Source organism: Tenrec ecaudatus, chromosome 4 (assembly GCF_050624435.1).
Source record: "Tenrec ecaudatus isolate mTenEca1 chromosome 4, mTenEca1.hap1, whole genome shotgun sequence".
NCBI classification, from domain to species: Eukaryota; Metazoa; Chordata; class Mammalia; order Afrosoricida; family Tenrecidae; genus Tenrec; species Tenrec ecaudatus.
Genome location: NC_134533.1, coordinates 44,325,013 through 44,349,347, shown reverse-complemented (window position 1 = coordinate 44,349,347; position 24,335 = coordinate 44,325,013).

Genomic DNA, 24,335 nt, shown 5'->3' with positions numbered 1-24,335 from the left:
CAATGATTGATACACCACCATCCCCAGAGGGGATGAACAATAGAAATCATGGGTGAAAGAAGACAGTGGTCAATGTAAGATATGAAAATAATGATAATTTATAATTTATCAACAGTTAAAGAGGGTAGGAGGCGGGAGGCAGGTAAAAGAGGAGTTGATACCAAGGACTCAAATCGAAAGTAAATGTTTAGAAAATGATGATGGTAACATATGTACAAATATGCTTAAAACAATTTATGTATGGATTGTTGCAAGAGCTATAAGAGCCCCCAATAATATGATCTTTTGATAAACATTTTTTAGAAAGAATGAAAGACAAAGGCAGCAGATATTCTAGAGATAGGGATCCTTTAACTCATAGGGTCCTGATGCCATGACCCTTTAATACAGTTCCTTATGTTGTGGTGACCCCCCAACAATAACATTAATTTCACTGCTACTTCATAACTATAATTTTGCTATTGTTATGAATTGGGCGACCCCTGTGAAAGGCTTGTTTGTCCCCCACAGGGGTCGCGACCTGCAGGTTGAGAACCGCTGCTTTAACTGCTCACTGTGAGGAGCCAGGCATCTGTAGGAGACAGTTTATCATTTTATGGAGGGTAGATGTGAAGAAACGTCCTTCCTGAAGAATAGGTGCATTCGTATTATCCATTATCTTGGGATTGTGGAGGCATTCCTTGAGACACTAGTGCTGGTTTTCCAAGCCCTGTGATCAAGAGTGTAAATGGTTTTCCAAGCCCTGTGATCAAGAGTGTAAAGATAAAGTCGATGTGATCATGAGGTTTTGAAGGGATCAGGGATCAGGCATCAAAGAACAAAAAAATCATATCATTGTGAATGGGAGGGGAGTGAGGATTGGGGATCCAAAGCCCATCTGTAGGCAACTGAACATCCACTTACAGAAGAGTCACAGGGAGAAGATGAGTCAGTCGGGGTGCAGTGTAGCAACCATGAAACATACAACTTTCCTCCAGTTCTTTAATGTTTCCTCCCCCATCACTATCATGATCCCAATTATACCTTACAAATCTGGCTGGACCAGAGGATGTACATTGGTACAGATAGGAACTAGAAACACAGGGAATACAGGAGAGATGATCCCTTCAGGACCAGTGGTGAAAGTGGTGATACCAGGAGGGTGGATGGAAGATGAGGCAGAAAGGGGGAACCGATTACAAGGAGGTTACATATAACCTCCTCCCTGGGGGATGGACAGCAGAAAAGTGGGTGAAGGGAGATGTTGGACAGTGTAAGACATGACACAATAATAATAATTTATAAATTATCAAGTGTTCACGAGGGAGGGGGTAGTGGGGAAGGAGGGGGAAAATGAGGAGCTGATACCAAGGGTTCAAGTAGAAAGCAAATGTTTTGAGAATGATGATGGTAACAAATGTGCTTGACACAATGGATTTATGTATGGATTGTGATAAGAGTTGTATGAGCCCCCAAAGAATGATTTTTTTTTAAGATGAAGCCAACTAAGCTGCTTTCAACTTTCTTCCAGGTTCTCAGTTTCCCTCAAGAGTAGATACTATTGCTTTATTCATTTCACAAATAAGAACACAAGTCTTGTGCGTTAAGGTGCAAATAGAAAAGGGTAGCATTTTCATAGCGCAGCAATAAGGAAACCATCCCCAGGAGTCCCTAGCCATATCAGGTCTTGCCCAACTACCACAAAATATGCCCATAGAAGTCTATAAACACCTCTAACTCCTTCGAAGCATATTGACAATCTCTGGTATAATTAATTCACAGACCAGGACTTAAAGATCTATCTGACACCAAAGTGTACTCTCTTGGGCTTAATCCCCTATAGCTGAGATAATCAATTGTGAGGATAAAACTATTCGAATTCCGTGGAGAGTCCCACAAGTTGTACGAAGTCTTTCAGGATGTGTCGGAAAAGTTAACTTATTAAGTAGAGGCCCAGTGCTGACCTGCTTAATGGAGAGACACAGCAAAACCTCTCAAGCAGAACCCAGTGAACCTGAACTCCCCATTCCCCAGAATTTTCGCTGAGTTCCATTTCTGGAAGAAACACAGGGAACAAGCTGATTATTTTCTCCTTGAGCTAAAAAAAGAAAATCACGACAGCATGCTAGAGGGGGTGCGCTTCTGCAGCTAGAACAAATCCAAAGTACAGTCTCCTCGCAGGCGCTACCAGGCACACATTATTAGAACGCACAATAATTGCACTTTGAAGCAGACCAGAAAGCACACAGTGGAGCGAGTGTGGAACGTCAGCTACAAAGCCCTTCCAGGTATTCAGATCTGTGCCACATTCTCCATAACCTCCTTATAAGAAAAGTATTATTAATCTCATTTCAAATGTGAACCAGAAGCTCGGACTAGGGAGATAATTTACCTAAGGTCACACTGCTCATAAATGATGGAGAGAGTGTTTGAAGCCAAGACGGATTGGCTCCGATGTCTGTGTATCTCTTTGTAAAACTATAAACAAGGAAGGGTGTTCGGGGCTCCAACTTGACTCTCAAGTGTAAGTGACGTCTAGATCCTAATGAGAGACATCCAGAAAAGACCGCAGGGTTTGATGACAGAGAGAGGCCCATACCTGCATGTGTGTAAGATGAGATCAGTCCTAGAAGGGCAGAGGATGGCATATCCCCCCACACAGAAGGGGGTCAGATCGTAGGAGCCGCCGCACCTGTCAAGTTGTCACACTGAAGTGGCCTGCACACAGCTGCTGTGCTACAAGCGATGCGACTGGGATTTCACATACTGGCAGGTTCTCCCAGGGTGGACACGTTTCTGAAGAACTTAAAGACTAAGAGCAGCCTACAGAGATGGAACAGGTGGTCTACTTATGGGGAATCAGTCACTGAAAGCCTTGGACTAGCAAAGGAACTGTCGGCTATGTGCCAGAAGACGAGCCCTCCGGTTGGACAGCACTCGATGCATGAATGCAAAGAGCTGCCGCCCCCAAGTCGAGCCCGCTTGTACGACATGAGGAGAGCACGGCTTTGGGGACCCTTATTTGCTGCTGGGACACAGCTCGGAAGAAGAGAACTGAAGAACAAGAATTCGAGCCCTAATTTGAAATATTGAAGGATTCTGTGGGAAAATTCACATTCCACCACTTGAAGAGGTAATATGTGATTGAGAATCACGATGTTGAAGGAAGAAATCCAAGCTACAATGAAGGAATTGAAAATGCATTGGTGTGACCTGATGTCAGCGGCTTAAGTGGAGAGCAACTGTTTTGAGAATCATGAGGGCAATGAATGTATAAACGTGCTTTACACAGTGGATGTAGGTATGGATTGTGATAAGAGTTCTATGAGCCCCTAATAAAACTATTTTTAAAAGGGTTGTATTAAGCCCCCAATAAAATGATTTTTAAAAATAAAAAATAAAGAGTCTCAATGACAAAAAAAATGCATTGATAAGAATGGAGTGGGGTTAAAGTGGAGACCCAAAGCCCATCTATGGACAATGGAGCATTCCCTCACAGAGAGATCACAGGGATAGAGTGAGACAATCAGGGTGAAGTAAAGCACTAATGAGTCAGTCACACAGTATAACTCTGTTTCCTGGAGGCCTCCTCATCCCCCGCTATCACGACCTCAGTGCTGCCTCTCAATCTAGACTAGACGGGAGCATGTACATAGGTATAAGCAAGAGGTAAAACTCACACCACATGGAACCCAGGAACAGGAATTGGAATAGAGATACCAAAAGGGTACAGGGAAAGGGGAGAGAGTTGAGGAGGGAGGGGCACCGATCACAATAAATAGCACATAACCACACACCCCTAGTGAGGGTAAGAACAACAAAAACCAGAGGGGAAAGGAGACAGCAGTTAGAGTGAGATTTGAAAATAATAATCTACAATCTTTCAGGGGTCACGAGGGTTGGGGAAGGGGGAGAAGGGAGGGAAAAAAGGAGGAGCTGATCCCAAGAGCTCAATGGAAAGTAAATGTCTAGAAAATAACAATAAAATATATGTGCGAATATGTTAGATACAATTGATGTATGGTTTGTAACAAGAGTTGTTAGACCCCTAATAAAATGATTTTAAAAAGAGAATTGATGGAATATGTGTTAGAGAAACAAATCCAGGAGATATATATATATATATATATAGCGTGAACTGTCAGAAAACAAACACATTTGCCTCAGAGAAGATACACTCCAAATATTCATTAAAAGTGAAGATAACGAGTGGAGGGTGAGTGGGTTGGAAAGGGGGAACTGATTACAAGGATCCACATGTGACCTCTTCCCTGGGAGAGGGACGGCAGAGAAGGAGGGGAAGGGAGACTCCGGATAGGGCAAGATATGACAAAATAACAATCTATAAATTATCAAGGGCTCATGAGGGAGGGGGAACGGGGAGGAAGGGGGAAAGAAAGAGGACCTGATGCAAAGGGCTTAAGTGGAGAGCAAAAGCTTTGAAAATGATTAGGGCAAAGAATGTACAGATGTGCTTTATACAATTGATGGATGTGTATGTGTGGACTGTGATAAGAGTTGTCTGAGCCCCTAATAAAACGTTTTTTAAAAAGTGAAGATAACAAAACTTCCTTGGGACTTTATATTAGACGGTTCTCTAGAGAGAAAAACAGGACACTCATAATTTTATATATATTTATACAGATATCTATATACAACATGAGAAATAAACAGCAAATTAGTCTATAGAGCGGTACGAATGGCTCAGTGCGACTCACGTCCATGAGACAGCTAGTACACTGGCAGTCCTTCAAGTCTTGAGGGCCACCAGGTGCAAGTCAAGGAAGCAGAGACATGAGACCTCTCTAGAGCAATTCATGCTTTCCGGCCACAGGTAGCAAACAGCAAGGCAGGTCACCAACCATCAGCCAGCTGACAGGATCCGACAGTCCCCAGCTCAAGCGATGTATATTCCAGTAGCGTGGCAAAGCAGGTCTTGAAGGAACCTCAAACTACAGGGACACAGTCCACGGGTTAGGTGTTCCCAAGTTGAGGCAGAGAGGCCTACCTATCACAGACATGTTATCAGTAGGGACCAGTGTCTACTGGTCAGAGGAACAACTCAATGAGTAATAAGGCGGCTGTCATAAAGGCCTCACAAATATCACTTGTGAGGATGGTACGTGTGGTCGTTACATAATTCATGTCAATTTGAAGATAGAGGGTAGGGGTGGCGTTTAGCTTGTCCGTTAGGTCACAACCTGATGGTAACTCCTTGTGGGTATAACCTTCTCATAAGGAGAGCCCTGTGAACCCCCTCTTCTCTCTCTGCCTTCACTTTCCTGCGGGTCGGCCCTGGTTGCTGTGAGCCCTGGGCCGCTACACTCACCAGCCTGTTGTCTTCCTGCATTCTGCATTCGGCATCTTTGCATCACCCTGTTATATTGGGTGACTTTGAGTCGCGATCAGCCCCAAGGCAGTGAATTTGTTTTTTGAGTCTGGATCATTCTTGACATACAAAGATAAAACATAAACCACATTGTTTAATTTACTTACATCACGTCACTGAGAATGTAAACATAGAGCTAGGAAGTAAAACTGAGCAGGCTGATTTCAGAACCAAACTTCTTAATGCTTTGGAAAGCAGGGAACTAAGTTCAAATAGTGTCGGCAAACTCTTTTCAGTCAGATTATTACTAGGGTATTAAGTTATATTGCTGTTTTAAGACTGGAATTTATTTTAACCTAATAATAATTCTATTACAATCATTTTAGATTTTAATATTACTACAATCTTGGTCATATATTGTATACAATACTTTATCATCCAGTTTTAGTATGAAGGTTATGACCATTTATAACAGTTCTAATTTTATTTTTGCTATCATGTTTTCTGATTTAGTAATCCATTCTAAGTACTAGATAGAACTGGGGGAGGGTGGTCTGAAATCCTGGTCTGAAAAATTAAGCTCAATTTCGCAGGTGTCAGTTGAAGAGTGGGCAAATATAGCACCCTGCAGCCATCTGCACATTGGTTCATTAGCCACCTGTTCACTAACCCTTCTCATGCGCCTGCCTGGACTATATATAACACTAGAAAGAAAAAATATCCTACGTATTCCAGAGTTCTTTGCAGATAAAATGGTATGTGGCTTACAATCTGTGAAGAAATTGATCCACCCATACTTTGGAAAGTCTAAGTGATGTCACACTCGGGGAACTGGGATCTTCTAGGCTTTGTGGTGCTTCTGACTAGGTGTACTGATGGCTGATCATCACAGGTGGCAAAAGGTACACATAATTGCTGGTGGGATTTTTGTTTTTTGGGTCAATGACAACTCCTAAAATCTCCTTGTGACAAAATAGAACTGTCTCCATAGAGTTTTATAGATTATCTTTACAGGGCCAGATCAGTAGGTATTCTTCCTGTGGAGCCACTGAGATTGAACTACCAACTTGTAGGTAGCAGGCAAGTGCTTGGCTATTGTACCATTTCAGATCTCACTACATTTTACTAGTGAGTCCACTGATGTTCTTTTTCTGACCTAGGATCCTCTCCAGGGTCCCACACTGCATTCCATTGTCACTGCTCCTGTGTCTCCTTCAGTCTACAGTGGTTCCTTCAGCTTAAATGTCATGAGCTACACACTTTCATCAATTACTAGTCAATTATTGTGTAGGACATCTCTCAGTCTGCCTGTCTGATGCTTTCTCATGATTAAATTGTGTTTATGCTTAGACTAATTACACTGACTGGTTTGCAACAGGTAGTAAAAAGAGCTGCCTATAATTTTAACCCCTGAGGACCAATAGCCCTACAGTTGTACTTTGTCAGAGCAAGGCCCAGGCCCACCTGGTGCCCAGGAAGAACCCACAGGCCTCGCTGTGGATGGGAGACTGCAGTGCAGCCTTGGGATTGAAAGAAATGGTTGGTTTCCATCTGTGTAGACTAACTATTAAAACTGAGTTTTCAAAAATATTTTTCAAACCCACTTAGAAAAGCTCTCAGGCAGAGACTGCTAGATCCTTGGTCTGCAAATGCTGTTGTCTCCATCTAGAACTCCATCTAGCCTCTGCTGCAAACATATGGCCAGGTCCTTAGTCGGGCTAGGAAATGCCAAGCTTGATACCTCTCTTCATGTTCATTAGAACTAGCAGTACCGGAGCATCATTGTGCTTAATTATATTGAGCATTGTTTAGTCCAGATGTCAGATAAAATAGAAAGAATAACCCACAACAAACTGGGTCCCAATGACCAACACAAGCGTTGCTCAGTGAGTGTGGGTTACAGCCAACTGCAGAAACCAAGTCTAGACTTCTTAATAAAATGTTTCCCCATAAAGATGCCTAGAATAAATGTCGCCTGGAACCTATCTGCAAAATACCTCATGGAACCAGAATATAGTGTTACCCCTAAATACATGAAATCATGTTAGTTCATTACGTTGGCATTTTCAATGAATTATAAATATTTGAAACTTACAGAGAAAAAAACAAAGCATGTATCATGACAACCTTGAACCTGTAATTTATCTGCCACTGTCACCTTCAGCATTTGTAAGGATCTGAACCTCCTTAAGATGGGGCAAATAGTTCCTCATCTGCATATTCCGTGTCAGTCACGGAGATTTGCTGCTGAGATCTCCCTTAAAGGAGAAAACCTGCCAGGAGTACAGTTAGTTCACTGGCGGCTTCCAATTGATACTGTATTGGGACCTGCTCTCGACTTTCATGCAAAAGCCACACTCTCCCGGGCTGCTTCTCCTTAATGTCTGGGTGTGGCCGTACACCTAGAGTCAGGCTTGGGGCAGATTCTGTGCTGTCCTAAGTACTTAGTACTTTGCTTGGGAGTTTCCCCAAAGCCAGTGGAGACTCGTCCAGCGCTGCACTGCAGCCTGAGGCTCTTCCAATTCAGTCCTCTTGCCGCTCTCTGTGCTTTCATCGCTGTTAGGGCTGAAATGTAACTGAAGGCTCTCCCTACAGACTTACTCCTGCTTGTGCCCCATCATCTCCTACTGGATTTACCTGCAATAAATCTCCTGCACTTTAAATTTCAATCTAGCATCTGCTACCAGAAAGCACCACTTTACATACGACGATGCTTTGAGGCTTCCACTCCTGTGGGAAGAGAACGACATGGTGCTCAATTACCACTACTCACTCCTCTGATCGGGGTCCGTATAAACTCTTAGACATGGGATCAAAGGCTTATTAATAATAAAATCCATTCTCAGAGGGGGCACTGTACTAGAACTTAAAATCCTGTATCCTCTTGTTATGAATGACACTGAAAGCCCCAAATCCATCTATAGAGCCCCCACATGGGTTAAGCCTCCACTGACTGTCCTTAGCCCATTGACTAAAGATGTGAACAGTCTTGCCCTCAGACAGAGTGCACTGGATTAATGGAGGCATGCAGAGAGAGTTAGGTCAAAATTTAACATCTTATCATTTTTCACCCTTTGACAGATTTTTAATTTGTTCCACTCATAATTGTTTTCTGCTTTCCTATAGATTGAGGCTTTTCTGTTTTATTTGACTGTTGTTTTTGTTGGTACTAAGATCTTTTTTGTAAGGTTTTCTTTATAAGAAAATTAGGATATATAAATCTATAGAGACAGTCACTAGATTAGCACTTTCTTAGGTTTATAATGAATGCAAGAATGAAAACAGTGTTCTAAAATTGATTGTGGTGATGAAAGTACAGCACATTTTTAGTAAAGATAAACTGTTGAATTGTATGGTATGCAAATTATATGTCAATGAAACTGTTCTTTAAAAAAGATCCTGATAGGAGCATGTACAATCAGGACAGATAAGAGTTCTCAATACACAGAATCCAGCACAGATAAACCCCTCAGGAACAGTAATGGGAGTCGCAATACTGAGAGGGGGAGGAGAAAGGTGGGGGGAAGGGGAATAAATGAGGAACAGACGAAAATGATCAACATATAACACCCCCCCCCACCACAACCAAGGGGACAAAATACAGAAACATGGACCAAGGGAGACAGAGAACAGTGTAAGATATGAAAACAATACTAATTTATAATTTATTAGGGGTCCATGAGGGTGGGAGGGTGGGGGAGGGATGGAAAAAAGAGGAGCTGATACCAAGGGCTTAAACAGAAAGAAAATGTTTTGAAAATAATGATGGCAACATATATATACAAAGGTGTTTGATACAATTGATGTATGGATTGTTATAAGAACTGTAAGAGGATCCCCTCCCCCCCAAAAAAAGTTCCTGCAAACAGGAGCGAAGAAAAATAGAGAACAAAATTCAAAATTATATAAAGACCAAATTTACTGTTATAACAGATATTTTGTAGACCCCTCAAGATTATGAATATCAAACATCTCTCAAGACCGAAAGTGAACCCAGTCTCCAGAGTTGTACTTTCAGCCAAACAGTAGACAGGCTTACCGAGTGAATAACACAAGGCAGGAACTGACTGCTCTTGACAATGAACCGTACAAGACCAGAAGGACGCCATTTTCCCAAAGGCAAGGTGCAGAGGCAGGAAAGAAGGACACGGGGAAATTGGATCCAGAAACGGGAGTACATTGAGGGGATTGCAACCAATGTCACAAAAGAAAATGTGTAGAATGTTTTTAATGAAAAATTCCTTCCAGGCCCGCTTTGAGGGCTGCTCCGAGCCCCAGCGCCCGTGGGCTGGTCTGGCAAAGAAGGTGCAGGCAGCAGTAGGAGGGGCAAGTGCCTGCTGTGTCCCACCACCTGGTGGACTTCACTCCTTAGGAAAGGAAGGGGGGGGGGAGGGAGAGAGGGAAAGAAAAGAAAGATTAATTTGCTCTGTAAACATTGACCAAAATACAATTTAAAAGGTAAAAGGAAGACAAGGAAAGCAAACTGTGAGGATCAAATGAGATTACAGGTAAAAGATGTTCTGAAAACTGTGCTATGCTGTCACCCAGTGCCACTGAATCAGGCCCCACTCCTAGTGACCGTCTGCACGACAGAGCAAAACAATGCCTGGTCCCGCACCATCCTCACAATGGCTCCTGTGCTTGAGCCATAGTATTGCCCATTGCCTCATATGCATGTGAAACTGGACATGGAATAATAAAGACCGAAGAAGGACCAATGCATATGAATTGTGGTCCTCGCAAAGAATATTGAAATACCATGGACGGCTGAAAGGACCAACAAACCTGTCTTGGCAGAAGTATGGCTGGAGTGTTCCTAGAAGAAAGGACACAGTGAGACTTTGTCTTACATACTTTGGACATGTGGTCAGAAGAGAGCAGTCCCTGATTGCTAAGTGAGAGGGGAAGCAACAAGGAGCAAGGCCCTCAATGCGATGGATTCTCACCATGGCTGTAGCAGTGGTGAATATTCATCCATCCCTTAACAAACTGGCAAGTGAAAAAGTATCTCCCCTGCTCAGCTTATAAATAAATGGTATTCCATTTTTAATGGTGCAACAGTAAGACTTGAATCTCACAGATGGGGAAATGAAGACTAGTGACAGAGCCAAAATTATACTTTATTATCCCATGTACTAGTGATGGTTGTTGGTGTTGTTGTTAGCTGTCGTACAGTCAGCCCCCTAATTCATGCACAATAGAACAAAATGCTGCCCAGTTCTGCACCATCACATGCTCTGTTGCTGATTGGACCGTGGGATCCACATGATTTTCATTGGCTGCTTTGGGGAAGTAGAATGGTATATCCTTTTTCTAAACTGTCTTTGTATGGAAGCTCCGCTGAAACCTACTCAACACCATAGCAACATACAAGCCTATTCAACATCTTAGCAAAACGCAAAGGGGCAGTGGTTGCCCAAGAGGGGCATTCGTTGGGAACTGAACCAAGGTCTTCAGAATTTGAAAAAACAACCAGGTCAGAATCATTGCCATTGAGTTTATTCCAACTCATAGTAACCCTATAAGACAGCAAAGACCTGCCCCTGTGGGTTTCTGAAACTGTAACTCTTTATGGCAGTAGAAAGCCTGTCTTTTTACTGCAGAGCAACTGGTAGTGTCTAACTACTGACCTTGCAGTTAGCAACCCAGTGCGTAACCATGATGCCCCCAGGACTCCTGGTCTTTAGCCTGGAAGGCCAGCATTCTAACACCAACTGAACTACTGCCTCCACAGGAAAAATGAAGGCTGACATTGTCCAGTTACAGCTGTTCTGAGCTCTTCAATCACAATCACAACAAGAAGGCTGACATTGGCCAGTAACAGCTGTTCTGAGCTTTCAATCACAATCACAACACAGTTGAATTATTCTTGGTTAACAACCCCATTTTTGAAATGTAAAACTGAGGTACAGAAAAGTAGGTAAAATGCCCTAAGATAATATAGCTGGTAAATGGTTAGCCAAAATACAAACCCAGCCAGTTTGACTGAAAAATTTGTCATCTAGACCATGGCATTATAGATGCTGGTAAAGCCAATATAGTTAGATTATTTCCTCAGTGCAAATTTTCAAGTTGATCCAAAATTATGCTGTTGTTGTTATGTACTACCAAATTAGGTCCAAAACAGAACATTTTATTATAGTGGAGAGTGATACTGTCAAAAGCAGAACTAAACCTAATACAGTTCGTATAGTTAAGAAGCTTGAGTTCTCCACAACCCACTTTTGCAGTAGCTCTATGCATAGAATCCTACATAAGGCATTTCTCTGATCCTGTTTCTTTACCAGTGACTCAAGGAAAATCTTTTAAGTCCTGTGATAGAGTTTGCTACTTTATCTCAAAGCCATCAACAGGTACACCAAGTGGAAGAATCCACTGGCGATTAATTTCATGTGCCAAATATTGAACTTGAGGATGTAACTTCAACTCCAGTGTTTGTTCTACAAAACTCAAATACTGTTTGACAAGGTGAAGGGCTCTTGATCCTTCCACTGAAAGCACAGGTTTTCACACTCCAGCCATTGACTTTTTTCCCCTATCCTTCCATTGACAGAGTATTTGCATAAGTGGGGAGAGGGAAGCCCAGACTTGTGTTGACAGTTTGACTGTTGGAGAAAAGTGCATGCCTGGAGGGGAATGGTGTTTAACGAGAAACACAGCATCAGACTCTGCCTGACTCATTCCAACTGGGGCCTTCCGCAGCCTTTTTGTTCCACCACTCCGTCAGAAGTTCATGTGGAGACTCGTCCAAGCCGAGCATTATCACAAACTCCAACCCAGCTAGGCGGAGGTAAGAAGATTCTTGCCAGACTAAGAAATAGAGACAGTCAAGCCCACTGAAAATCTCCTCTCCACCTAGCATCTTCCATGTTACTTCTTAAGTGTTATCCCTTCTTGGAATTCATATTTCCAAGTTCAAACTACGATCAAGTCGTTTCTGATTCATAGCCACTCTATAGGACACAGTAGAACCATTCCTGTGGGTTCCCCAGAGTGTAACTCTTTAAGGGAATAGAAATCCTTGTCTTGCTCCCACAGAGTAGCTGGTAGTTTTGAACTATTGACCTGGTGGTTAGCAGTCCAACATGTAACAGTCTTATAACGGGGGCTCCTGCAAGGTAGCTGGTGGTTTCGAACAGCTGCCCTTCTTACTGGACTCAACACACACCCTCACACGGGCTTTATTTTTCACTGTCTCAGCACTGCCTTCATTCCACCTCGTGTTCCAGAGACTTGTTACAACCATCAGTCTGTCCCCTGGAACCGGAAGGGACTCAAAACCAAGGAGCATGGTTGAGCTATGTCCCATCAAGCTGTTCCCGGGGTGCCTGCACATCACCAACGCCTACTACGTAGGGATCAAGTTAAATTGATCCAAGAGCCCAGTACTGAAATCCAAGGAACACAGCGCATCGCGCGGGCCTCTGAAGTATGAATGGAAAAACCTGCCAGAGGCAGGAAGGCACTCCTCAAGCACCATCATCCTGGCCAGCCTGGGAGTCCACTTGTTTTCCTGTTTCGCTCTCAGTTTTAATTACAAACAAGCTGCCTCCTGTTTTTCTTTTTCTGCTACTGGAGCGTGCTGTCATTGAGTGTCGGTCCAAACACGGACTCAGGAACCACTTGTCAGCAAGACCAGCTGTTGCGGCCAAAAGCACGATCCCAGTGCCCCAGGCCAACAGCCAGACTTCGATATGAATGTGCGATTCTCCAAAGTCCTCTGGGTACTTCTGAGACGGAGTGGAAAGAGCACAGACTGAAGAGGCTGTTCCTCTCTAGCGCCACTACTTACGTCCCTCTGGACCCTGTGTGAGTCGCGCAGACTCACAGACCCTCAGTTTCTCGTCTGTAAATGAGAACTGGTGAGAATCAAGTGGGCTCGTATGAAAATCTAAATTGTGAAATGTTTTCTAGACTCTGGCTCTCTAGAAAAGGAAAAGTTTTTTTTTTTTCAATCTCATACATCAAACATGTGTTTTTTTCTTCTGAAAAAAATATTAATGTGTCCATAACAGAAAAGGAACTACTTACTATTGTCAGTTTGAGATGAAAGATAATTCAGTAAACCAGTCGCCATTGAATTGATTCCAACTCACAGCGACACCGTGTGCCTCAGGGTTGGACGAGGCTCCATAGGAATGCCCATGCCTGCTTTCTGAATCGTTCTCCAGATAATCTCTTGAGGTGCCTCTGGATGGAATCGAGCCTCCGGCCTTATGGTTTGCAATTGCATTGAGTTACCCATTTGCCCCATCTAATTCTAACGCACTGCTCTAAAGCTGATTCCAATTGCAGAGCAGCCCTGTAGGACCAAGTAAACGTCCCCTGTGTGTTTCAGGGGCTATAACTCTTCCAGGAGTAGAAAGCCTCATTTTGTCCTGCAGAGTGACTGGTGGGTTTCACCTGCTGACCTTTTGGTTAGCAGCACAACCTGTAATCTAGTGTGGTCGTTAATCTGATGTAAATTTGTGGAGGGATGGAGTCTAGCCTGTCAATCACATCACAGTTTGAAGACCTCATTTGGAGACACTAAGGAGATAAATGGCTCACTGGAGGTGGGACACTGGCTCATTCCCTGGGGGACATTGCAGCTGACAAGACGCATGTTGCTACACTAGTGCCCTGAGCTGGAGAAGCCATGTGGAGACCCCTGCCAACGCTGAGATGCTTACACCGCCACTGGATCCACAAGACTTCCCACCCACTGGCCTGTGATCTTCCCGCATTTGGCATCATTGCATGTGTTTCATGAGTCCGAAGAGGGCTTTACAGATTGCTTTCCGACACGTGGACTACTATCAGACTTATGGACTTGATCTGGACAGGGGTGGGATGTGTTCTCAATATTCAATTGCTCTTGTGCATAAAGCTCTTTCCTATACACATACGAGTGTCTGGAGATTGGTCTCTCTAGTCTACCAGGGTTAACACCTCCACTATGCCAACAGGCTGCTCATTCGTATGTAGGAACCCTGTTAAGGGGCGCTGGTAGTGTTGTGGGATAAACACTGGGCTGCTACCCGAAAGGTCAGTGATTCAAACCCACCTCTGCACGACAACAATGAGGCTCTCCGCTCCCATAAGTAATTACCGGTTTACCGAGAGTTCCTATGTGTAAGAATATACTTCCTGGCAGTGGGTTTAGTTATAAGGACCATGATAGATTCAATGGTCACTTATCATGTTTCCTCAGGAACACACTAAAAACGTAGTGTTCAGTGGTTTAAGAGTCTATTCGCTTCTAGAACTTTTGTAAGTGTGCTCCTGCCATCCATCCCCCTTTCTCCAATATTCTCTGCCACCCTTGCTTGGCTATGAATACAGAAACTCCAGGCCAGAAGAACCATGCTTTAAAGTACTTCAGGGACCGCCACACTGCTGTTGGCTGCCAAGGAGCTGCCGTCCAATTCAGTTGTGCGAGCCCGAGACAAGGCTGTGGTACCACCCTGCATCTCCTCACTTGCCGTCTGCGAGCAGCTTTGCGGAGCCAGCAGCGAGCAGCTGTGTTTGTAACGTCTTAAGATCCCTTGCTAATTCATGAATTCTGGGGCCTGTTGCTCACTCTAAGTAGCGTCTGCAATTTGGGAAGGCGGTGGATTCTCCCCACAGGAAAGCAGGGCATCATCTGGGCATTGATCAGGACTGGGAGAGGTGTAGGTCATGGGGGGGGGGGGAGGTTGATTTATGCATGAAGCATAAACTACTGTCTCCTCACATTCGGTAGACTCTAAACAAGTTCAAAGAGACTCGCAGCGTCCATTTCCACGACTTTCAAACACTGGCTTCCAAATGAAGACTCTAAACACTTTCAGCTAAAATGCCATAAAAAGATGGTGTAAACTGAAAACATAAACCACTTTCACTGAAAAGTTATTTCCTACTCTCCTGGATTGTAAAATGCCCCCAAAAATATGATTAGCAAGGGAAAAAGAAGCTATCTGATTTTCCAATAATCTCTGGTTCATAATAGACTCCATCCTTGGAAAGCTTTAAAATTGGAGGCAGAGAATTTAATTGGAACGTGGCCTCAGTTCATACAAGTTTATTTTCTGGAAACAAACAAAATGTAATTATAATGGCAAATGAATTAAACCTTCACACTAGGCTGATTTGAGTGGTAGGCGTCGAACAACAACAACTGAAAGCAATAGACTCACTAACAAAACATTCTAGAAGTTTGAAATATTTCTGCTTTTGCAAGAATCACCCAGATAAAGCCTTCATTGCAGCTCTGTGCACAACATCGCAGAGTTTATGAAAGCTACACAATTTTGTTTCTTTAGAGTAGCCAGGAAAGCACTGCTGGTTCCTGTGAAAATCCCAGCCTTCTATAGGGATGGTGGTGTTGGTGTTGCTGCTGTTAGGTGCTAGCGTTTCCAGCTCATTGCAACTCTATGCGCAACAGAACAACACTGCCTAGTCCTGAGCCATTCTCACATTTGCACCGATGTTTCAGGCCACAGTTGCTGACACTGTGTCAATCCATTTTTTTTTTTGAGGACCTGCCTCTATTTTGCTGACCATCTGCTTTATAAATAAGCATGACACATCCAAAATACTTGAGATGAGTTCTTTCCATCTCCACTTCTAAAGACCATTCTGTCTCTTTCAACCGATTGGTTCGTTCTCCTAGTAGTCCATAGTGTAGTTAATATTCTTCACCAAGACCATAATTCAAATGCATCAGAGGTTTTTTTTAATCATGCTATTGGGGGCTCTTCCAGCTCTCATAACAATCCACACATCCATTGCGTCAAGCACATTTAGACACATGTTGCCATCATCCTTTTCAAAACATTTTCTTTCTACTGGAGCGCTTGGTATCAGTTTCTCATCCCCCCACCCATGAACCCTTAATAAATTATAAGTTATTATTATTTTCATATCTTACATCAACTGCTCTCTTCATTCACCCATGTTTCTGTTGTGTGTTACCCTGGATGGGGGTAGTTATACATCAATCATTGTGATCCCTTCCCCCTTTCTCCCCCCACCTTCCCCCTACCCTCATGGTATTGTGACTCCCCTTATTGTTCCTGAGGGGTTTATCTGTCCTGTATTCAGCGTTGAGAGCTCTTATATGTACCAGTGTACCTGCTCCGGTCTAGCCAAATTTGTAAGGTAGAACTGGGGTCATAATAGTGGGGGGTGGGTAGAGAGGAAGCATTAAAGAACTAGGAATGTTGTATGTTCTGTTGGTGCTATACTGCACCCTAGCTGGCTCATCCCTTCCTTGTGACCCTTCGGTGAGGGGGTGTACAATTGTTTATAGATGAGCTTTGGGTCTGCACTCCACCTGCCTCATTCACAGCAATATGATTGTTTGCTTTGGGTCTTCTGATGTCTGATAGCTAATCCTATTGGCACCTCATGATCACACAGGCTGGTGTGCTTCTTCCATATGGGCTCTGTTGCTTCCCCGCTAGTTGGCTGCTTGTTTATCTTCAAGCCTTTAAGACTCCATATGCTATATCTTTGAATAGCCGGCCTCATCAGCTTTCTTCACCACATTTGCTAATGCACCTATTTTGTCTTCAGCGGATGTGTCAGGAAGGTGAGCATCACAGAACACCAGGTTCTTAGAACAACGTGTTCTTGTGTTGAGGGAGTACTTAAGTGGAGGCCCAATGTCCATTTGTTACCTTTAATACTTAACATATAAATATATGTACATCGATCTGTGTCCCTATCATTATATATAAAATAGTTGCATATATACGTGCCTGTGTTTATACTTCTATAAATGTCCTTTGTCTCCTACTTCCTTCTTCTGTTGACTTTCACTTCTCACTTGCTCCACTATCAGAGTGGTCCTCAACCTTCCTCATGCCATGACGCTTTAATACAGTGCCTTATGTTGTGGTGACCCCCAACCATCAAATTGTTTTCGTTGCTACTTCATAACGGTAATTTTGCTACTGTTATGAATTGGGCAACAAAGGGTTGATCATCCCCAAAGGGATCACAACCCACAGGTTGAAAATCACTGCACTATCATGTTCGACCTTCATTCCGCTTTCAGTAATTCCTCTCGTGTTTTGTTTGTTTTATCTTCTTAATTCAAAGGATCCCAGGTGGTGCAGTGGTTATGTGTTGGGCTGTGATCTTCATGGTTGGTGGTTCAAAACCTCTAGCAACTCCACAGGAGAAAGACTGGGCTTTCTAATCCTCTAAAGAGTCGCAGTCTCAGAGACCCATAGCGGGGTCACTATGAGTCAGCATTGACTAGAGAGCAGGGAGTTTGTTTTTTAGGGGCTTGGGGGTATTTTTAACAACAGCATGTGGAACTTGTACATGGATCAAGAGACAGCTGTGCGATCAGAAGAAAGGAATCCTACATGGATTAAACTCAGGGAAGATGTGAGTTAGGATTGTATCCTCTCTTCATACTTATTCGATCTGTCTGCTGAGCAAATAATCAGGAATGTTGGATTATATGAAGAGACCGTGGCATCAGGATTGGAGGAAGGCTTACGAACACACTGCAATAGGCAGAGGGCACATCTTGCTTGCTGAGAGAGGAGATGATTCCAAGCAGTTCCTGATGAAGATCAAGGACTGTAGCCTTCAGTATTAATTACACCTCAATGTAAAGAAAACAAAAATCCTCACAGTTGGATCCATAGGTAGCATCATGGTAAAGAGAAGAAAGATTGAAGTTGTTAAGGATTTTGTCTTACTTGAATCCACAATCACTCCTCATGGAAACAGCAATCAAGAGATCAAATGATGCATTACGCTTCTAACAAGAGATCAAATGATGCATTATGCTTCTAAGCAGGCTATCAACTTGAGGACATCTCCACCTAGTTTTATCAACTCCCTGCTTATTAACATTGCGTGTTTTCCTCATCTGTAGAATATGGATAATAATATCATTTTATGAGATTTCATGAAAATTAGTCAGATAATAAAGGTGAAGTACTTAAAACACTGTCCTGCACAAAGAAACGGCTCAGTAATTAGGCATTGCTTTCAGTATCCCAAGCCCATCACTCGCCAGAGCAGTGCCAACCCAGGACAAATATTGCTATGACAAGGCCAAGAGGCAGAGTGCTGCAGAGTTGATTCTTACTCACAGTGACCCGATAGGACAAAATGCTACTCCACAGGGTATTATGAGAGTGTACATCTTTCTGGGAACAGGTGGCCTCATCTTTCTCCTGTGAAGCAGCAGGTGGATTTGAACTATTGTGCTTGTAATTAGCAGTCCAGTGCTTAACCCACTGTTCCACTGGGGTTCTTTTATTTCTATTTATTAACCAAAAACCCACTGACATCAAGTCAATTCTGACTCACAGACTAACCCATAGCACCAACAGGGGTTCTTATTCAGTATGATAATAATTTAAAAAATAAAAGATAGATTACTTGTTTAGTGAACTACAGCTCTGACATTCTTTGAATTCATAACCTCACATAACACTCTTCCCCACCATCCCAGAATTTTGAACAATCTCTTAGAATCCAAGAAGTCGACTTGGAGGTAGAAGCAAAATCCATAGTAACCATACTTCCAAAATCTAACTTAAACAAAATAGGGAATTTCTTTTTCTCCCGAGTTTCTTGTTTTCTGCCACTGGAGGGCATCTGGTACTTGCAAAATATTCTTCTAGAGTCTCTCTTGTAGACTTCAACTTTGCAGTCTATTGAATTGGAATCCAAGAATTAAAAACAAAACAAAGACACTCTTTCAATTGACAGAATTAACCGAGGAGGTGGTCTGGCCCCACAGCTTGAGTTGACAAAGTCAAAAGAGAGAAAACCGACTTAACCTGCCTGGAACCATTTCTACTATCTTGCCCGGACTTATTTTTAATCCCAGACCTTCATGCCACAGCTCTCTCGTTGAATCTGGGTTCTTCCTTTCAGGAAAGACTAAAGCGAGGAAAACCTTCTGTGGCAGTTCTACTCTGTCACTTGAGGTCAATGAGCATCAAGAAGCAACTTAGTGTCACTACCATAGCTGCAGCCGACCCTCCGCACACCTGCACATGCCTTCTCCCGTTCCTTTCACCCTCCACAACCTCCAGCGAAAACCCTGGGCCTGTCTCTGGGCTTCTTAAATATGCCCCTTGGTGCTAAATGGGCTTAATACACCGGAAGATTGCATACACTAGAAAATTTGCTCCATTCTTGATGTGAGAAATGAGTGGGGTTAAAAGGTCAAAGAACTGTGCTCACCTACAGTCAGATGTAACTGAAATTCTGGTGTCTTTTGGCCATTAATGAGCCCTAGTGGCAAAACGGTTTATGTTATACTGCTCACCTGAAGGTCAACAGTTCAAAACCACTAATTGCTCTACAGAGGCAGATGAGGCTTTCTACTCTCATCAGCAGTTAGAGTTGGAAACCCACAGAGGTCATTCTGTTCTGTCCTATAGAGTCACTGTGAGTTGGAATCAACTCAATGGCAATGAGTTTCATTTTCGGTTTGGTTGGTGACAAGGAATGTGTGGTACAACGGAAATACAATCTAACACTTGCTTTCCCTTGTCAATCTTTGCAGTTAACTGCAAGGTCAAGTGTTGGAAACCAAAAGCCTCTTCTGATGAAGTTACCCTATCCTATGAGTCAGCATCATCGTGATGGAGGATAATTTTTTTATAGATAACCATCGACATTGTGTTTTTTTGTTTTATTTTATAATATATAAAGGAATTCATACTCTTCTGTAATTTGACTTTTCATTGAATTGTATTTCCAAGATTTCCAAGGTTGTAGTTCATTTGTTTATCTTTACAACCCTATAGTATGTGTGACTACAGCAGTATCTATTTACCCATTCTGATATGTTGATAAATAACTGCATGCTACTTTATTTGTCTTACTAGAATAATTTGTTGTGAGTCATTTTTGCTGTATATTTCCTGATACATGCATGCAATATTTTCTCTACAACAGTGTCATTTTCCTTCCAAGGGAACATCTGGCGATGTCTGGATATACTTTTTGGTTGTTGAAACCGGAGAAGTGGCTAAAAGTAAGATGCTGGATAAAAGAAAGAGGCCAGGGATGCTGCTCATCATCCAGCCAAGCACAGAAGAGACTCTCCTCCTAGCCCCATCCAGCAATGATTGACCCACAGTGTAAATAGCAACAGATATTACTACACAGCTAACCAGTGCTTGCTACCATTTCAGATTGTTCTAAATTATATAATCTAGTTAAAATAAAAAGTATAACACTGGTTACTAATAAGACTGGGGGTAAAAAAAAAACACCTTGATGTCCTTTTCCAGGGACTGCGATTTACTGATAACATGATCTCAAAGTACATGATGAGATGAAGAACATCAAGCTTGGCAAAGCAGGAAAGCAGCAAAACAGGCAGATCGTCCAAAGAATAGGATGGTGACACAGTAGGTACGACAGTGGGTTCAAGCACACCAGTTGTGAGGACGGCGCGGAACTGGGCAGTGCATCGCCCTGTTGTGTGTAGGGTGCGATGACTAGAAGCCTAATGGCAACACGTAGCATGGAATGCCTTCAAGCTGTCTCGAAGCCCCTTTTTCCAGGTCAATTGGAAGCACATTCCCTTATAAGAGCCAATATTTCTTAACCACAGATTTATCCAGAGTAAGAAATCTCAAGGCGCCCTCGTGGTATCATCGGGTAAGTGCTGGACTGCTAACCACAAGATTCATGGTTTAAACCCATCAACCATTCTGAGGGAGAAAGGTCAGCCTGTCTGTTCCAGTAAAAATTGACAGACTCACAAACCCTACAGAGAATAAACAGTGGTTAAGAAGAATCTTAAGTGGTTGTCTCTCCTATTTTGTTGAAAAACTCACTGTCATGAGTCAAAGTGGTGATCCTATAAGACAGAGTAGAATCCTATAAGCTAGTGGTTCTCAACCTTCCTAATGCCGTGACCCTTTCATATAGTTCCTCATGATGTGGTGACCCCCCAACCATAAAATCATTTTCATTGCTACTTCATAACTGCAATTTTGCTACTGTTATGAATCGAACGACCCCTGTGAAAGGGTCATTTGACCCCCTCAAAGGGGTCGCGACCCACAGGTTGAGAACCCCTGCTATAAGTGCTCCTATAGGACAGAGTAGAACTGCCCCTGTGAGTTTCCCAAAGTAGAAAGCCCCATATTTCTCCTGAGCAGCAGCTGGTGGTTGAGAATTACTGCCCTTGTGGCTGGCAGCCCACTGAGTACCCACAACGCCCGCCCCCACCAGCTCATTTTTTGAAGGAATCACTAAATCAGAATATCACAGGGAAGAACAACACTGAGTCCAAGTCACTTTTGCAGACTTTTCATTGCCTGTTAGCACATTAGATCAGAGCAGATTTTCTCTCTTTTGTCTTTCAAATACACACATAGTACTAGAAATTTACCACTTTCAACTCAAGAACACTCCTTATTATAATTACTTATTGAGGATATGTAGGGAGAGTGGCCGGAGTATATCAACAGGAAGCTGCCTGGAATTGAAGTCACGGATCCAGAAGAAGGCATGGAACAAATGATATTATTCCTGCTATCACATGGATCTCGACTGACAGCAGAGAATACCAGAAATATGTTTGTTTGGGTTTTTATTGACTACAAAAAGGTATTCAACTGTGTGGAATATGACAAACTATGGCTAGCCTTGAAAGAACGGGAATGCCCTGACACTTCATGGTGTTCATGCGGAACCTGCACATGGACCGAGAGGCCAACATTCAAACAGGACAAAGGGCTAGGACATGACTTAAAATCAAGAGAGGGGTGCATCCGGTTTGTATCCTCTCACCATGCTTATTCAGTCTGTCTGCTGAGCAATAATCAGAGACATTGGAATATCACAAAGAGCGTGGCATCAGGATTGGAGGGTCACTAGAACTTGAAACTAATTCGACGAACACAACAATAACAACAGGGATGCGAGTTAACACTCCCCAATGGCCTCTGTAATCTCTCAGATTGGCTCCAGGTCAGCCTTTTGCTCTCCTGGCACATATACAGAGATAGTCTGTCTTCCCTTTGGAGTTGCGTACACCACACCATAATTGAGCCAACCAAAAACTGAAAATAAAACAAAACCAAACCACTACCATGGAGCCAATGCTAACTCATAGTGACCCTCTAGGACAGGGTAGAACTACCATGGGGATAGAAAGCCCAATCTTTCTCCTCCGTAGTGGCTGATGGTTTTGAACTGCTGACCTTGTGGATCAAAGCCCAATGTGTAACTACGACACCACCAGGGCACCTTGATGGGGACAGCGGTGCAAGTTTCAAAGGATGATTTTTCCAGATCCATCCTAGAAAGGGTAAGAGATAGGTGGCCATTTGTAAGGTGGGAAGCTCAGTTCTGCACATTTCCTGCAGTTAATGGTTTGAAAACAGAACGTGGGTCCACTATGGCTGCCGCTGCCTGTCTCTCAGTAGTCCGTGGTAGTAGCCAGAGCAGAGGTGGAAGTAAGCAAGGCACTCGGTGACGTGCTAAGACTGGTAGCACTAGCTTGCAGGATGCCACTGTGTCTGCTTTTTAGCAACTCCACATTCAGTGACGTCACCTTGGCAGTTTGAAATCTGTCATGTGGGAGTATCTGTAATACAGAATTGGCAAACACCACAAGTGAAAGCTTCCCTCTTCCCCTAGAGCCAACTGCTAAGTGTTTACCAGAGCACCACTAAAACTGCTGCAACCCCACCCAGTTGAGGCTTGTCCCTGGGACAAGCTCAAGTCCACATGCGCATGTGACTTCCTGCTTCACCTGGCCTCCTTCGTCCTTCTAGGGCACCGAGTGGAGTTATTTTATTGGCCTTTGTATACTTAACACACCCATCATTCATGCGCTGTGATTTCTTTGTGTTTATTATATACAAGGAGAAGCCTTATTATCAAATCTGTCCTGGACATTGGGAAAAGTTGGTCACTCCATTGGCAGATGCTGAAACTTTTGGCCCTGGGCTTTGGCTCTGGAACGGTGGATCTCATTTAGCTCTGAGGTGCAATAAGTACCTTAGGAGAGGAAACAGACACCTACCTGAAAAGCTTTTACACGTCTTCCAAAACAAAGCTGGGCTATCTTCCCACAGGGTCTTAGGATGTTTTGTGTTGTGTTGTTTGGGGGAGAGCTTGTTTGAACATCTGAATTTTGTTAGACAGAACATCTGGGAAGAAGGTAGTTCTCCTTTGGCTCAGCATTAACTGACCTCACAACTTTAGGAAAGTCACTTTCTCTGAGCTTCTCCAAGGAAGAGTCTAGATTATATCAACAGTTTCCCGATGGGTCTTGGCAGGGGAACCCTTCCACGAAATGCGCCCTTGTGCAACACCTAGAGCAGGTTGATGGCCCAGGCTGTGACTAAAGATCAAACGGAGTTAAGCAGTAGTTCACCTGGGCTAACACCTGAAAGGGTGGCTAAAACTCCTGGGGGGATGACACATGACCTGAGTATTTCTAGCATGCTGTTGAAAAGAATAGTGTGGTGCGCCTCTGGGTGCTCCCCAGTACAAATGAATGGTTGCTGGTTGAAAAACTACCTCCTAAGTGGAGGAGCACTTATGACATATATTCTCTTTGACTGAACCCCATGTTCAAGTTTGGGCCAGAGTTGAATCACTTTTAATTGAATAGAGGACTTGACCTTGTATCCTGTGCCCTTTTTCTCAGTCATCCCAACATCAAGGTGCTCTCTCTCATCTCTGAACAGTGACCAAATATGTAAAGGTACTCCCTTTGAACGAATGAAGTGTTCTGGGTACCCCAAACCTTAGCCCATCCTGGTTGTAAAAATGACCAGAGAGGCAGGGGCCTTGACTGATTGAGTCTTCTGCTGGCCCTGACCACCCTGGAACCCAAGGACTTTACATCATCTGTATTGAAAACCCTGAACTCCCTCCAATCAGATGCACTATTGTATGTCTGCCCTTCTGCAGGCCATTGTTTCTTGCTTTGACTCTGAAGCAAAAGCCTCCAGGCATAGCTGCTTCTCTGTTGTGTGTGCCCTTCAGTCAATCGCCCTCGTTGGTTCACTTCATGAAACCAGTGTTCTTTAACCTACTCTACGTTACT